Source organism: Ixodes scapularis, unplaced genomic scaffold (assembly GCF_016920785.2).
Source record: "Ixodes scapularis isolate PalLabHiFi unplaced genomic scaffold, ASM1692078v2 PGA_scaffold0__279_contigs__length_252992795, whole genome shotgun sequence".
Taxonomy (NCBI): domain Eukaryota; kingdom Metazoa; phylum Arthropoda; class Arachnida; order Ixodida; family Ixodidae; genus Ixodes; species Ixodes scapularis.
In genome coordinates this window covers 232,455,273-232,471,426 of record NW_024609835.1, presented here as the reverse complement: position 1 = coordinate 232,471,426, position 16,154 = coordinate 232,455,273, and the positions used below count along the sequence as shown (strand labels likewise).

At 45.3% G+C, this 16,154-nt stretch overlaps 1 long non-coding RNA gene across 1 annotated transcript; it reads left to right on the top strand.

Moving 5' to 3' along the window:
* The first annotated feature begins 5,619 nt into the window (after nt 1–5,619).
* On the top strand, nt 5,620–8,917 carry LOC121833434. The gene is made up of 3 exons (XR_006076711.1): nt 5,620–5,783; nt 8,678–8,736; nt 8,860–8,917. It is a non-coding gene; the product is annotated as an uncharacterized LOC121833434 (long non-coding RNA).
* Nucleotides 8,918–16,154: the final 7,237 nt, after the last annotated feature.

The following is a 16,154-nucleotide window of genomic DNA, read 5'->3' as shown; positions in this document are numbered from 1 at the left end:
TGATTATCGGTGGAAAAAAATGCGATTGATCACAGACAGAGAGTACCAGTTTTATTCACATATTTCATACACTTCTTTTTTAGGAAGCATCTATTTCTCATGCTTGGTTATTATAGTAGATGCAAGCCTACTTTGAGAGGCTTGCATCCGTCATGGCAGCAGGTTCCTTGCGGTTCACAACCCACAATTATGAAAACGCACGCTCCTGTATGACACGGACCTTGGCAGTGTCTTCCAGGAACCACAGCGACCTCTGAATACGTGGCTTGCACCGACATCACTTGGCCAGACACAAAGGGGAAAGGGCACGAGAGAGCCTACCCTCCACCGCGTTAATTTTTCCACAAAAGGGGGCCATGGGAGACACAATAGGGGAAAGGCATGTGAGAGCTTAGCTTCCACCGTGTTCACTAGACGCTTTTGACCCCCAGAAAGGAGGGCGGACTGACGCCATGTGCAAGCCATGTATAAACACTGGAAGAATGCAGGATCCACGAGATAACACGTTTGACGAACCTCTACGGGGAAGGGGTTTCGCTAGGTCGGAATCATGCCACGACCGGTGTTTTTCGGTTTTAACCAGAACGAAAAAATCCAACCACCCGTGTTTCTCGGTTTTAACCGATTTTATATTTTCGTCACCGACGGATGTTTATCGGTGTTTTTCGGTTAAAACCGGAAAATACACACCCTAGTTATAATTCACTCTGATGTTCCTTCTGCTTAATTTTGATCGTCGATTTATATCAGCGATTAAACTTAACGAAACTTCAGTATTGTTTACTTTTGTGTACAATTTTCTGAAGATAGCTGACTGTTTACCCCAGCTTTAGGCTGCTGAATCTTTCAAAAACTTTCAGCTTGTTCAGTTGTTTTTAAAGTAATTGTTTGGTACAGTATGGCCTCAGTTGGTTTTATATCAGTAAACCCTGAATTATAATATAAAATAGATGTCAGAATCAAAATTAAAAAAATGTGGTCATCTGTGTGTTTAAAATTATTGTCTAGCTACGCTATCTCCGACTTTCTAGCCAAATATCCTGAGACACTGGTTCTCGAACAGGGTTCCTAGTACAGTATACTGAGGGTTCTTTCAGCACCTAAACTTCCTCAGTCGTTCCTACACCATTGTCATACACTCAATTGCAACAATGCCAAGAGTGGAAGGGGCTCCTCGGCTAACAATAACATTAGTAAATTTTTGTTCGCTGATGTCAGAAAGTTTGAGAGTCCCTGTCACAAAGAACGTTATGTTTGCAGGCTTTTAAAGGGGTTATGAAATAGTCTTCAGACTTCGGCCAAGTAAGTGTGGCAGTATCTCACCATCGCATGTGCAGTGAAGATCAGAAAACTATTTTTTCCAAGGTGCACTAGTTTTATTAAAAAAATTAAATAGACTTAAGCTTGGGGGGCCCCTCAACCTTTAGAGTCCTTTCCAGGTCACGTGCGTGTGACATGAATTGGGGGCCAAATGAGTGAATGACAACTTTTAGAAAAACCTTAGCTTCAAATTGGGCAGATACCTGCTCAACCCGCAAACTCGACCACTATTGGCGCCAAGCCAGTAGTTCCTGTGGCCACCATAAGCTGCATGACGAAAAATGGACCCTTTTTTCCTTTCTGATTACGCAGTGCACTCGCGACATTTTGAGGGATCACGGTGTGTTTTCTCGTACTTGTGATAAGGTAAAAGAAATAAAAGTAACGAGCTCCAGACTGTTTCCACAGTAAACTTGTTTCATGATCCCTTTAATGCATTGCAAATTGACAAAATGCCTTGATTTACATTATTTCCCTGTTGCCAATAAACATAGTCATTGGTCCCCGTGCTCAATATATTTAGATGATTAACTTTTTGTTGTTGGTTTCTTTTTGTGAAATTTTCTCAAATTATGTGGACCTGAAGTATAATTTTAAGTAGTATTAAGTAAATATGGAGTCTTAAGGCAAGTTCCTTAATTGTCTATTGTCTTCTCTTTTCAGCTTTTGTTACTGCCAATTCCCTGGAGAAACTCGGAAGTCCGTGAAAGAATACCTGTAAAGGAAGTGCAGCAATGCTTCCTACACTCAGAACAAAGCCTCCAACGCACAGAAGAAAACTGCAGAATGAAAATGAAAAAAAAAAATTAGCTTTCATTTTTATTCATTTTGCGCATTGGCGTTTTTTCTCTTAAATCTGATTAGCGATTAATTTAGATTTTATTTAACAAGTGCATTAACTTTTTTCATTCATTTTACTTCAGTCATGTAGGTGATGTTACTTCAGTCATGGTAGATGATAAATATTGTAGGTTTTATATTAACAGGTGCAATACTATTTTTGCTCGTTTTTCTTCAGCATGATAGTTTGTAATTATTTTTTTCTTCTAATAAGAGCTTGTTTATAAAGCTTTAAGTGCATCTGTGATATTTGTAAGCCACTAAAAGTATTACGTTTTTTGTTCCATCGTAAGTGTTTGTTGTAGGCAACGTGTTCATTCTATTGAAAAAAATATTTGTTTAATAAAAAGTTCTTACTTTAATTTGTCATCACTTTGAACTCGTCTACATTAAAGCCTGTAACATAATGCATTTCAGTTTCGATAAGTGCAAACCACTGAATTGCTAAATCAATATAATTTTCTACTTTTCTTATCTGGAATTGGTCAGGAATAAATTGGTGAAATGCTTTAAAAGTTTTATTAAGTGTACCCCCGATTATATTTGAAAGCCTGCTTCCAAGTTTAATCCGGGGTACAATTTATAGTACTAAAGGCCTGCATAAAAGCATACTAAAATTCTGCTCAGAAGTGTACTAGAAGAAGTATCCTAAAAGGATGGCGAAATGTTACTTCTGAAGTGCGTAAGAAGTGTACTAAAATGCCTCTTACAGGCATGCTTAGAAGTATCCTAAAAGTATAGCGAAATGTTACTTTTGAAGTGCGTAAGAAGTATACTAAAATGCCTCTTACAGGTATGCTCAGAAGTATACTAAAAGTATGGCGAAATGTTACTTTGAAGTGCGTCAGAAGTATTCTAAAAACCGGCCAATTTAGAGCATCAAGCATACTTCTGGAAGTGCAAATAAAGTATACTCTAAGAGCCCCGGTTTTTCGCTAAGGGTTGTGTTCCGGCAGAACTGAAACCAGACCCTCCCCCTGAATGGGAAGCAGTGTATTACTTTACAAACCCCTGTCTAAACTTAACAGGCCGAAATGCCCCAGTAGACATTTAAGAAAGAAACAAGATTAAACAATATTGTTGGCGATAAACTGGTGACATCACGGTCCCTGGTCTCCTGTCTGGGTCCACCGAACGCCAGGAGCGTGGAGCACAGTTCTGTGCCCGTGAGTTTAGAGAGGTTCTCAATGCGAAATATTATATTACGAGATTCCAGAGCACATCCACAGCAAGTAGACCAAATAGTCGCCAGCATGTTAGAAGGACGACACCAACCAAGTTTCAAGCAGAGAGGATGTTTTAGTGTTCTTCACCATAATATAAAAGTTGGTTAAAACAGAAATGTTCCGTCATTGTTTCTTATTAGGTTTTTGTGGCCACGCATCTGTTCGGCAGAGGCCACGCAAGTCTGCCGCTAATATCTGAGATTAGTTTCGCCTCGCGCAGCTTGGAATGAGGACTGGGCCCAAAAACGCTTTATCAACGAGTGCCTATTACTAAATATGCATGCATGAAAGCCGATAGAAGAGGCCAAGAGCCCTCCAGACATCACCGGACAATGGACATCAGGGCATCACCCATAGTTGCAGCGGACATAGCTGCTGCAAGTTTCACCTTGCAGAGTCCACAGGAAAACGATGAAGTGTGATGCCAGCGGTGCAGTCATCACTTGGGCATCGCGCTACCGAGCAGCGTCCCTTTATATGCGGCAGGCTATCGTCCGACGAAAGGAGCCTTGAACGCGCCCGGCGGGACCTCGACGACAAAACCAACAGAAAGGCACAATAGGCTTTAACCAGTACAAACGGTTCTGCACTCGGATACGTGAAAAAAACTTAAGACCACGAATCGTTAAACGATTGCAAAGTGAAAGCTTGATGGAAGCTACAGAAATGCAGGCGCACTGACAAACGCAAACAATGCAAACACGAGGCGTATCAGGAATGCGAACTTCGGCCGACGGCGTAAACACCTGTGAGAGTGCCGTTGTAGAGGCCACAACGATCGTGTGCACAACATAATACATATTAAACACTAACCTAAAAAATTCACACAACTGAACATGCTTAAGCTAAGTTATTATGAATAAATAATACTTTGATTTTAAATAAAATATATTAAACACCGAAAATGTGTCTTCAATATTTTATCAGCTAGTTTTTCACCGCGCAAAATACAGTCGCGCTGCGGTGACGCTGACGCTTAGTTTTGGGCCGCTTTTTTGTTCCACTTTCGAGACACATATGAACTGACCTCGGGGTTGGGGGGGTAAGGGGGTACGGAGCTCGAGGACGTGAGTTTACCGTGCGGAAGGAGGGGGGGGGGGGGTACGGAACAGACGAAGGGGAGGACACGAAGGAGGAGTGTACGAAGTTCGATGAAGACACGGAAGAAGAAAACGGTGCAGAACAAGTATGTGAGGAGAGTGCTCTTTTATTTATCTTATTTATTTTCAAAATACTACCAATCCCCATTGAGGGATTACAGCAGGTATTGTACAAACAAAAACAACACACAAAAATTTTGAGGCGCGCGAAGAACAGTTAGTTTTTTTTTTCAGAAATCGTCGCTTCCTTTCATATTAAAACAGCAAAACAGAACATAAGAGAAAAAGCAAACTCATTAACTTGCTAAAAGGTCATGTTCAAGAGCATGAATGAACGCATCCACATTTGTGTAGTTAAAAATAGCGGATCAAAGCTGTTCCAATCTCTTACAGCTGAAGAAAAAAAAATATATATAAACAACGGGCATGGTGTCGGAGGGGCCGAAGGCGTGGGTACACAAGACGAAAAGAACCCTTGGTGAATATATATATATATATATATATATATATATATATATATATATATATATATATATATATATATATATATATATATATATATATATATATATATATATATATATATATATATATATACCCAGGTAGCACGCCAGAGGAATGCCCAACTTGAGCAAAGGTCTGGCAAACATAAGGGCCCACCTTTGGCGCAGTTAGGTTTTTGCACTATGGAAATCATCAGTGTTAAAGTACAGTGTCTGACTATAGCCTTAGTTGGGCGATCCTGCACCCTCAGAAAAAAAGGGTGTATGTGGGTGTATCGCGCACCCTTACACCCCCTTCGACTGGAGACACCCGGCGAGCGTAATTGCACTCCCATCATGCGAATCCTCCTCCCCCAAAGGAATCGGCCGGCGAGGCGAGGGTGTTGCCAGGTGCACCATTACACCCCCCCCCCCCCTTTCCTTTTTCAAAAAGAGGAGAGGGAGTGCTATCAGGAGAGCGCAAGAAAACAAACAAAATGCGCGCGGTAATAGAGTAGAGCGCGCGTCCTGATTAGCAGTCACTGGTTACACGTCATCCGACTGACAACCTATCGCGATAGCGATCGCGTTTCGCGCGTTATCTGGCCTTCGTGTTGCTAGGAGACTTGACCTCCTCACCTCCTGCATTCCATCTCGGCGTGCTTCGGCTGGCGGGGGACATCGCCTTTGTTCATTCGCGCTATTTTGAATTGCGTGTTTTTTTAGAAGGTGTTTGGACAAAGCGGATCGTGTTCACGAAGCGATGCTTGGCACGTAGCTGCAGACACAAACCAAGATGTGCCCGCCCGATAAAGGTAAGTCTGCCGTTTACATGCACTCATTGGATGCTGCGTTTTGCGAGACATGGGGCCTGTAAGCTGTGGACGTGCTTTCCTTTTTCTCCTGTTTATGTCAGAGTTTCCTCGCTTTTGTATTTGTGGCATGTGTGTGCGGTGGCGGTGCCCGGTTCTCTGAGTGCACAAGCGAGCACGACATCGCAGCTTCGAGACATTATTCTTGCGTGAATAGCTGGCGTCATTCAGTGCAACGGGTCTCTATCGTTTCGCCAAAAAACACGTTTTGTGGACAGATGTTTGATGGACTCTCGTACGTCGACACTACCGTTCCATCGACAGTTGTTACGCGGATTTAGCGTTGTAGGGACATTTCGTCGCGGGTGTATCCTACACGTACTATCCGCTTCGTGGCAACAGTGGGAGGCGGCTCCTTACAGAAAAAAGGTAGTTTGAGCTGTCGATGAAGCATTCTGGCGATGAATCATCACGTATCTATAAAACGATCTGTCGGTGAAACGTAGTTCGATTGCAGAGCAGCATGCTTGTGCTTGTTACCGGCTTCGCTCGCACGTATGGTTATGCAATGCGATTTTCAGTGGGGATGATGGAACTAAAGTGGCGCTTCGGGACAAGGCAGTTAGAGTTATTTTATAGGTTCCCTACGGAGTCAGAGTTGCGCGTTCATCTTCATAGCGCCGTCTTTTCTGTACGGCATGTTGATCCAGCTCCTCGCGCAACTTTTGGACCTCTTGGCGAATATGTGCTGCCACCTCGACACGATGCTATGTGTCGAGAAAACAACGCGCGCGCAAGGCCTCTCCCAAACGTTCCACACCCAAAACGTCAGCTACATCCTGTTCAACCATTGAGGCGCTGTCACCTAGATACTGCTCCCCCAAACTCGCCTTTGTCCCCATCGTCCTTAATCTTCCGCCCCCGAGGTCGACACAACGAAACCATTATCCCTCCCTGCTCGGCCACTACGAAGAGGGAGAGGGTACTGGAACCACTGACTCTCGAACCGACGAGGCGCGCTCAAAAGCAGGGGTGCGTACGGCGGGGCGCGTGCAACGTTACTTTCTTGCACGGTCTGTGGTCGGATCTCGGCAAATAGCGGCGCGGCGGCACGTAGAAAATAGACGCGCAACTCTGGCTCCCGTCGGGAGCCTATACAGGAACTGGTACTCTAGTGCAGCATTGAGATTATAGGCTCCAGCCAGAGTTGCGCGTCTGGTTTCCCCGTGCCGCCGCGCCGCTATTTGCCGATATCCGATCACGTGAGGAGCAGACTCCAAATGCTGTGAAAGAAAGCCACCGGTACGGCGGCTTCGCCGACAGTGCAAGCGCCTCGGTGTGCATACCCCCGCTTTTGCCTTCTCCTATCCTGTTTTCCAGAAAATGAGGAGGTAGAGCGCGGCGGCCGCTATTCCCCGAATTCAGTCACGTGAGGAGCAGACTTGAAGTGCAGGAAAGCCGGAGCTACTGGGATGAACGCGCAACTCCTGACTCCCGTAGGCTGCCTCTGCAGGAACTCTAGGGCAGCATGGAGTTCCTGCGTAGGCCCCCTACGGTAGCCAGAGCAGGGTTGCCAGGTATTTGCAGATTAACCCGTCAAAATTTCCTGATATTTTGCCCAAGAATAGCCAAATGCCGGGCTATAGCAATAGCCCAACACATAAAATTTCATACAAGGTATTTACATCTCTTTGGAACACGGGTAACATAATACATGACATAAGACAATTATTTACAGAACAAGGCAATAAGAGGATAAAGCGTCCCCATGTATATTTTAGTGGAGCGAAAGAAGGGGGTTCTCAAACATCTGTTAAGCTGTCCCCACTCCTCTTCCTCCCTCCTTCTGGAAACACGTGCCTCCACCCCTGCCTGCGGTATTAAATCGTGCCAAAAAACTTCAGAAAAAAGATATTGCACCTCCGCAACTAACACCAATGAGGGTCCACATATAACATATTGTATTTTCACGCTTGTGATTTGAGTATTTTCCTTTCCTAACCTCTTGAGTTAATTGTTTTTCTCTACCCGGCGCAGAAATATCATGTTTCAGGCTTTGAAAATTGTTGAATATCGGGTATGAAATAGCTTAATAGCCAACCACCAGATTTTCCCGCCTATTACAAAACTGAGTAGCCCAATTGGGCTGTTTATAGCCCAACCTGCCAACCCTGAGCCAGAGCTGCGCGTTCACCCCGGAGCACCGGCTTTCCTGCAAGGGAGGAAATTCTGCTCCTCATCTCACTGGATTGGGCGAATAGCAACGTGCTCCTTCTCCTTTCCTGGAAAACAGGAAAGGAGGAGGAGACAAAAGCAGGGGAACGTACGCTGAGGAGATTGCAACGTCGGCGAAACGGCCGTATCGGCTGCTTTCCTGCACAGTATTTGGATTTTGCTCCTCACATGATCGGAGCTAGGCGTATAGCGGCGTGTCAGCGTGTGGATAACAGACGCCCAACTCTGACTCCCGTAGAGAGCCTATGCGGAAACTCTAGGACAGCATTCACCAGCTTCGGTGTGTGTGGTGCTCAGTTTGGCGTTACTTTGAGAGCTCTATTCGGAAACATATGCAGTGGCTGTACTCGCGGATGCTAACTTTTGCGAAGCTCGAGTTTGGCTAACTTTGAATTGTCATGTTGGTACCCTACTTGTCAGACTCTTTCTTGGGCAAAATTTGTAAAATTAGACTACACGTTTTATTGCATTTTTCATTTGTGAAGCATACACTTTGTCACACTACAGCAACAATTAGGTGTCGAAGTGTTAATGGTTCAAAAACGCAAGTGTCTCCTTGTGCTTGTAGTATGCAAGTCATCTCACGCACCTGTGAAGTGTGAGATAACATAAGATGCTTGGTTAGATCACGTGTACTAATGACTCGAATCTCTAACGCACAGGAGTGAAGCTCTGCTGCTAGCACAGATGTCGCCATAGTCCCGAGGCACCGTCAGGCAAGGTAAGCAATCAACTAGCCTGCTGATTTTTGTTTTCTTGTCAGATTGTCAAGCATATATTGTGAAATTAGGCTAAGTGCTTGCTTAGATCACGTGCACGAATGACTTTCATCTCTACTGCACAGGCGAGAGGCTCTCCTTGTAGCACAGTCGCTACCATAGTCCCGATGCCCTTTCCGGGTAGGTAAGCAAACTACTATCCTGCACTGTTTTTTTTTAGTTTGTAATGCATGTATTGTGAAATTGGGCTTGGTGTCTAGCTAGGTCACGTTTACTAATGACTATTTGCCCCTAGCAGTGATGCCATCATTGTCCCGAGGCACGTTCTGGCAAGGTAAGCAATTCACTACCCTGCGGACCCTACTTTCTTTTTTTCTCTTCTTTACTGGTCAGGCTGCTAAGTAAAATTGTGTGACTAGACTAGGTGCTTGTCTAGATCACATATACTAATGAGTAATCTAATGCACAGGCGAGAGGCTCTGCTTGTGGCACAGACGCTACCATAGTCCCGAGGCTCTGTCTGGCAAGGTAAGCAATCAACTGTGCTGCAGACTGTTTTTCTTTTTCTCAGGCTGTTAGCGTATCTTGTGAAACTAGGCTTGGTGCTTGGATAGATCATGTTTGCTAATGCCTATTCTCTGATGCACAGACCAGAAGCTCTGCACCTAGCAGATGCCGCCATAGCCCCGAGGCACCGTCTGGCAAGGTGAGCAATTGACTATCCGGTGGACCCTGTTTTCTTTTCTTCTTTACCTGTCAGACTGCTAGGCTTATATTGTGTGATTAGGCTTGGTACTTGGTTAGATTACATGTAGTGATGACTCAAATCTCTGATGCACAGGCTGCCCTCAACGCAAAACAGGTTTAATTTTGGCAGACGCCTTTCGCCAGGCATGGTACGCAGTCTTTACCATTTTGTAACTATTTGATTCAACGGGGGCGACATGTTTTCTTTAGCGACATTAATGATAAATGAAGAGTTTGAAGTAAGAAGGACAGCATATAAAATGGCACAAAAAATGAGCAAAATATAGATACCATTCACATGGGCGTACCAACCGGGGGGGCGGGGGGGGGGCGGGGCAAGGGTGGCGGAAGGCATGTGTTGCCCCCCCCCCCCCCTGCCACCCCCTAAAACAGCCGCCACAGGGCAGGTTAAAGACTGGCCGACGGCGCCCAAGGGATACCAAGAGCACTCCCCCCCCCCCCCTCCTGACTCGAAAACAAGTTGGAACGCCACTGACCGTACATATTCCCCACGAACTACACCGTCTACAATACAGATACAACTACACATTGTATCTGTATTCCTGAATACATTTTCACCTGTTTCGCAGAAGTGTCTTGGGGATATAGCATTGCATAAAAGACAATGTATCTCAGTATCGGTATTTTTGGCCTTAAAGCAGATGTATCTCAGTATTCCCGAATACTTTTTGGAGTGTGTCTGCCCAGCCCTGGTTTATGGCACATTAATTTATTCTATCATTCTTATTATTTTCCAGGTACTTCGGGAAAATCGAGCCATCTGAAGTGCGATACAAAAGTGCAACCAGTGGCATTGCACTGAATTTGCGAACTCTTTAAGTGCTTTGACATCTGTGAGTGTACCCTCCTTCAATTATACTCCGTGTCACTAGTTGTGTGCAGTGCAGGTGAATGCGACGGCCATGCGAAGAGAGAAAAGGCGAGCACTAGGAAGGCATATGGGAGGGGAGGGCAGGGCTGGGGGAGAGGGGGAAAGCACTACGAATGTTAGATAGGAGGGGAGGTTACTCTCCTCACCCGCCTTTCTAGCGCTTGCCCTTTCCCCTCTTCGGGCATTGCCTTAGCCTGTGCTGCGCGCAAGTAGTAACTCGGAATATATTCACCATTGTACAGATTATGATGCACTGGCAGGTAATAGATAACTGGGTAAAATTAATCTGCTCAGTGCTTTGAGACGCAGCTCGCGACTTCCTTGAACACGGCATTATAATATGTCGCTGATAGACCGATCTCACCAGCTACATAGTTTGAGTACGCCACCGCTGCCGATATCCATCGTTGGAGCTGTAGTCTTCCTACACGCGCGACAACCATGTTGGAGGTTTGCGCGAGCAGACCACGAGGCAGCATGAGCTGTCGCCTGAACTGGAGTCTGCCTCCTACGAACTACAGTTATGGCGGCGTCACGCATGCGTGGAACGCTTGGTGGGATCGGTCTATTCATTTACGCTGGAAACGTAGCTATGCTCTTATAACATATCCACATAGTTAATGTAGTTTCGTTTTTATTTTTCAGGTGTTTAGTCTCTATTTTTCCTTTCCGTCTTTTTTTTTTAGTATTTATCGCCTGCACGACAATTCCGTTGGTAGGCTGAAACCACGAGCTCTTTGCTCGATGATGCACCTCAACTGCATGAACTCTCGCTTGTCAGAAGCAACTACCAAAGATAAATTCATGAGCTCCGGATTCTCGCCCTCAGAAAATATCATCATTAAAATACAAGTATTCGCTCAGACTGGTGCTATCAGAAATTCTCAGAAGAGCAAAGGGCATTATTTCGATACATGTTGAGCTTGAATATATCCTGAGTGAAATAAGCAACGGCAACAACAGTGTACTTGTTCTCTTGTCCTCTTACAAAATGCCAGTATGTTGGCGGCAGTACCAATTTAATTCTTGTGATTGCATCAGGAAAGGAATAAGGGGAGCACTACAAATGAATCACGGCTAAAAATGTCACTGTCAAGATTGCAAGTTACAAAATGTGGAGAGCGCAAGGTCGCTTTAGCAATTTCTTGACCCCTATGCCTTACAGAAGCCCTCAATCTTTTGGGGGTGGGCTATGTGGCCTCTACACTCAAATGTGTTTGATGGTCCAAAATTTTGTTAAAGGAAGCTTGCATTAGGACACCTCTGATGTTGGCATTCGTTTATCTGGTTAGGCGCCACTGAGTACAAGGTTGCTTATGACATTTTTTGGCTAATTGTGCATTTTATTAGTAAAAAATTAACACAGTTGCAATAAGAAACAGGCTGGCATTGTTGAAAACCGCCAAAATCAGTTGTTTAAGTATATTGAAAACACATGCTTTTTATCTGTGTTTTCGGTTTTCCAGCCTTGCACCTGTATCTAAAGTGGTAAACTTTCCACCCTACTATTCTTCAATGGTGTGCAAAATATTTATGAAGTTGGCTGAGTTCCTGGTTTTTGGTAATGCTCATTAAGTAAGGTGTGGGGCCTTGACAGTGTCCTATATGTATCTAATCATGGTATGCAACTGGGTTTTGCTTTTCAGGAATGCTCCATGGCTCTTTTTGGTGGTCAACACCCAAGGCACAAGACTAAAAAATAAGACATGCAAAAAGAAGAAAGGAAACAAGCGACGTTTCTGGTGCATGCGTTTCGTCAGACCACACAGCAAGCCCAAGTTCAATGTGTATTTTTGTAGTATATGTTTCACCCAGTGTTTATGAGCAATAAATATCTGAGAACAGATGCCAATTTTTGTAGCTCATTTTATAAAATATTGCATGACAATGTTATATTCGCAGGAGTGACACAAAAGCTCTCAATTGTATTTCAGGTTGACAGTTAGTACGTCAAAATGATGCCAGGCCATATAATGAAATGACAATAGGATGTGGGATTGGCAGCTTAATTGTTTTCGGGTTGACAAATGGGACATGAAAATGGCACAAACACGGTCGTTTGACGGTTAAAAGCTTGGAAAAGAGCTGCAAAGACATTTCCTGTCAATTTGATGGAAAATGTTCTAGTGTTAGTTTTGTTGACTTCGCACATGTACACCTAAGAGTGGAGTTTATCGCTTCCCAGTAAATGAGAGGCGTTTAGAAAACGGTATATAAGTACACCTAAGAATGGGGTGTAACTGCATTCCCAGAAAGTGAGAAACGGAATATATGTGCACCTAAGAATGGGGTGTATCAGTATTCCCAGTAAGTGAGAAATGGAATATATGTGTACCTAAAAGAGGGGTGTACCAGTATTCCCAGTAAGTGAGAAACGGAATATACGTACACCTAAGAATGGGGTGTATCGGTATTCTCAGTAAGTGAGAAACGGAATGCACATACACCTAAGAATGGGGTGTATCAGTATTCCCAGCAAGTGAGAAACGGAATATATGTACACCTAAAAATGGGGTGTATCAGTATTCCCAGTAAGTGAGAGACGGAATATATGTACACCCCGGGGTGGTGCGTGTCTTATGCACCCGCTGAGGTGCACATGTGCACCTCAAAATGAGGTGCATGTATGCACCCCTTTTTGGGGTGTCTCATATATACCCTTGGGGGTGTCGTATATGGGACAAGTCACATACACCCCACTGGGTGTAAGTACTACACCCCTTTTTTTTGGAGTGTGGGGCATGCCAAAGTTTGGCTCTCCTCTGGTACGCCAGAGGAGCGCCAAAGGTGGTGCCATACTTCAGCCATACCTGTCAAAGCAACGCCGAATTCGGGTATTTCGGACATGGCAAGTTTGGCTTTTCTCTGGTCCACCACAGTCCCACCAAAGTAAGAGCCAGACTTGAACCATAACTGCCAGAGCAACGCCTAATTTGTGTATTTCGGCCACACCAAGTTTGGCTTTTCCCTGGTAGATCACAGTTGTGCCGAAGTAAGTGCCAGACTTGAGCCATAACTGCGAAAGCAACGCCTATTTGGGTATTCCACAAAAAAAATACATACTGCCGGCCGCAAAAATATATGTACAATGCAAAAAACAATTCTTATGATATGATTCATTTGTCCCAGGCGTTTGGCGAGCGTTTCCACATCTTCTGGATCGTCGGGTTTCCAGTGGTGGCTAACACAGTACCCCAAGGCGCCTGAAATAAGAATAAACATCAGTACTTAGAACCATGGCAGATTTATTTGCACCTGTCTGTTCTAAAACGGTATGTAACTAATGCCGCGAATAAAAAAATATGCACTATCATAAAGAGTATGGGAGGGAATATGAAAGGGCGTGCCTATCGTACATGTGGTGCCGGTCTCGCGGCAATTAAGTATAAACCGCACGTAAGCGATTTGACAAGCGAGACGCAAGCGAAGACGATCCGCTTCACTGTCGTTCGGTCACTCGCGCGACGCGACAAACCGCATGAAAGCGACGGGAGCAAACGACCAAGGTGATGAGCGATGATTTCTAGAAATCTAAAAACCGTGCGACGCGACAAGCGATTGCGGGAATCTCCGCTGCTCGTCGCTCGCTTAATCGCCTACATGCGGTTCAGCCTTTACGCAATGCAACTCCTAGGAGTGAAAAGATCCTGCTGTTGTTACCCCTTTCCTGCCTCCCCAGTCTGTCGTCCACTATGCAACTCGCAAATGGCGATTTGCATAGCGGACGACAGGCTGGGAAGGCAGGAAGAGGGTAACAACAGCAGGATCCTCTACCACAGTGGTTAACTACTGTGGTAGAGGATCTCTGAAGCTGAATGTGTACACTGGTGGTTGTATTACTAGCATAGCTGTTCCCAATTGTGTTGCAAAAAGGTTCAGTCTCTCATGCAGCTGATTATGAAAATGAATCCAAATGACCGAGCTTGCTTACCTGGCTCGCTGCCGCGGAGTCAGAGACAGCCATTGCCCCCGCTGTGATAAGGACGGAGCGAATTCCGAACACGCCGTTCTGGGATGCAGCCATTTCGCCCACGAGCGAGTGGAACTCAGGCGGAGGACGTCATCAGCCACAGGAACCCATCGGCAGAGGCAGCACTCAAGGCACCGGCAAACTATTTTATACAAACAGAGCAGCGTGTAACCTCCCCAAGCAGAACAGCAGCGCGAACAAAGACCGAAGTTCGCGCCACTAGTGCCATTAACGCCAGATCCGTTTATTTTTTTTTTCTCTTTTTCTTTTTGGAACAGCGCCGCCGCCGACTCAAAAACTGGCGCTTCGAGCGGACGCGAGAGCCGCGCTGATTGGCCCGCGCGCTCCCCTGTCCTGGCACCATGAGCAGCTCTCCTCTTTCAACGCACCCGCGGTGCTGGCGGGGACACTGCATCCTCTCCGGTCCCTGGGCACTGGCGCAATCCAGGTGCGTTATTCATCTGTGGGTGCGGGATTTTTCTCGCCTTTTTCCAACATCACGTGGGAGGCGTCCCATCTCGGGCACTTGAGCTGGAAGCGGCTCCTCCGTGCAAGCCAAGGTAGATAAAGGCTTCGGTAAAGTTATAAAGTTCGAGTTCGACCAATTTCGACAGTTTGATTTTCAATTCGTCCTGTACAATTCCACTACAACCAGTTCATTTCAGGGTTGTCCTGTCCATATTCAAACGTCTTCAAAAAGTGTTTTGTTTTGTTTTTTTTCCAATGGGGAGAATGTGTTCTTTTTCGTCTCTAGCTAAAACAGACTTCTTGCGCTGAAACGTCGCTTTCTAGTGCGAAGGCTCGTGCCACAAAGCACCAAAAATATGTTAAGAGAACGCTCATACGAATGAAAAAAAGTAAACAAGTTAAACGAACTATAGAGTAACAGAGGTTTTCAGGCGGGCATTCGAGGTCCAATCAAATACGAGCTTGAGCTAAGGAACATTGCATAGCGGCAATTCCTTGCAATTCCATGGCTCACCCTATCTTCGATCAAGCAACATGCCCGAACACTGGCTGTTGCTTGTATTGAGTGGACCAGGGAATTCCTACGAACCACCATGGAACCTCACAGCCTAGCAGAGGCATTGCTACATTGGCCATCTCTAACCGAGGAAAATCAATAGACAGCCAGGGTGCATCAAATACTGTCAGCGGCTTGTTTACCCTGGCCATCAATGACCAAGAAAATCGATAGGTCAACCAGGAGAGACGCTTCCTGGCAGTTCCGTGGCTTTCTGGGGCAAGCAAAGACTGTGAAATGCCAGGCTGGCATACAGACGTAAATGGCTAGGCAGTCGTGGCCAAGCTATCACAAATAAGTGCCAATCCTGGCCCCAGCTAAAGTAAGTAGGTCTGCTACCACTATTGAAAATCGCTCTGAGGGGACTTCGGGAATTCTTTAAAGGGTGTGAAAGGGACTTCAAGAAATCTTGTGATGTTTGAAGGAGGCACCGATATTTTCGGGTGGGTTCGTTGGCCCCTTCAGAGGCTCTCCTGAAATGTCTGAAGTGCCCTTTACAATGCCTTGAAATGTCTGAAAACCTGTCAAGACTTTTCTAATGGGGTCGGGAAAACCTTCAGGCTTCTTCAGACGTCGGTGGGGCCACGGCCTAGGTGGAGAAAACACATTTCGCAGATTTAGAACATAGCTACGTATTGTTCGCAAAGGGAAAAAAAATAAGTATTTGGAGAATGTCGATCGTATGTCTGTACGGTCAGTTTCTTATTACGGCTCTTTTATCAAACACGACTGGGCTCCTGGACCCGTCTGTCACTGGCCGGGTGTTCGGTCGCCAAGGGGACTACGG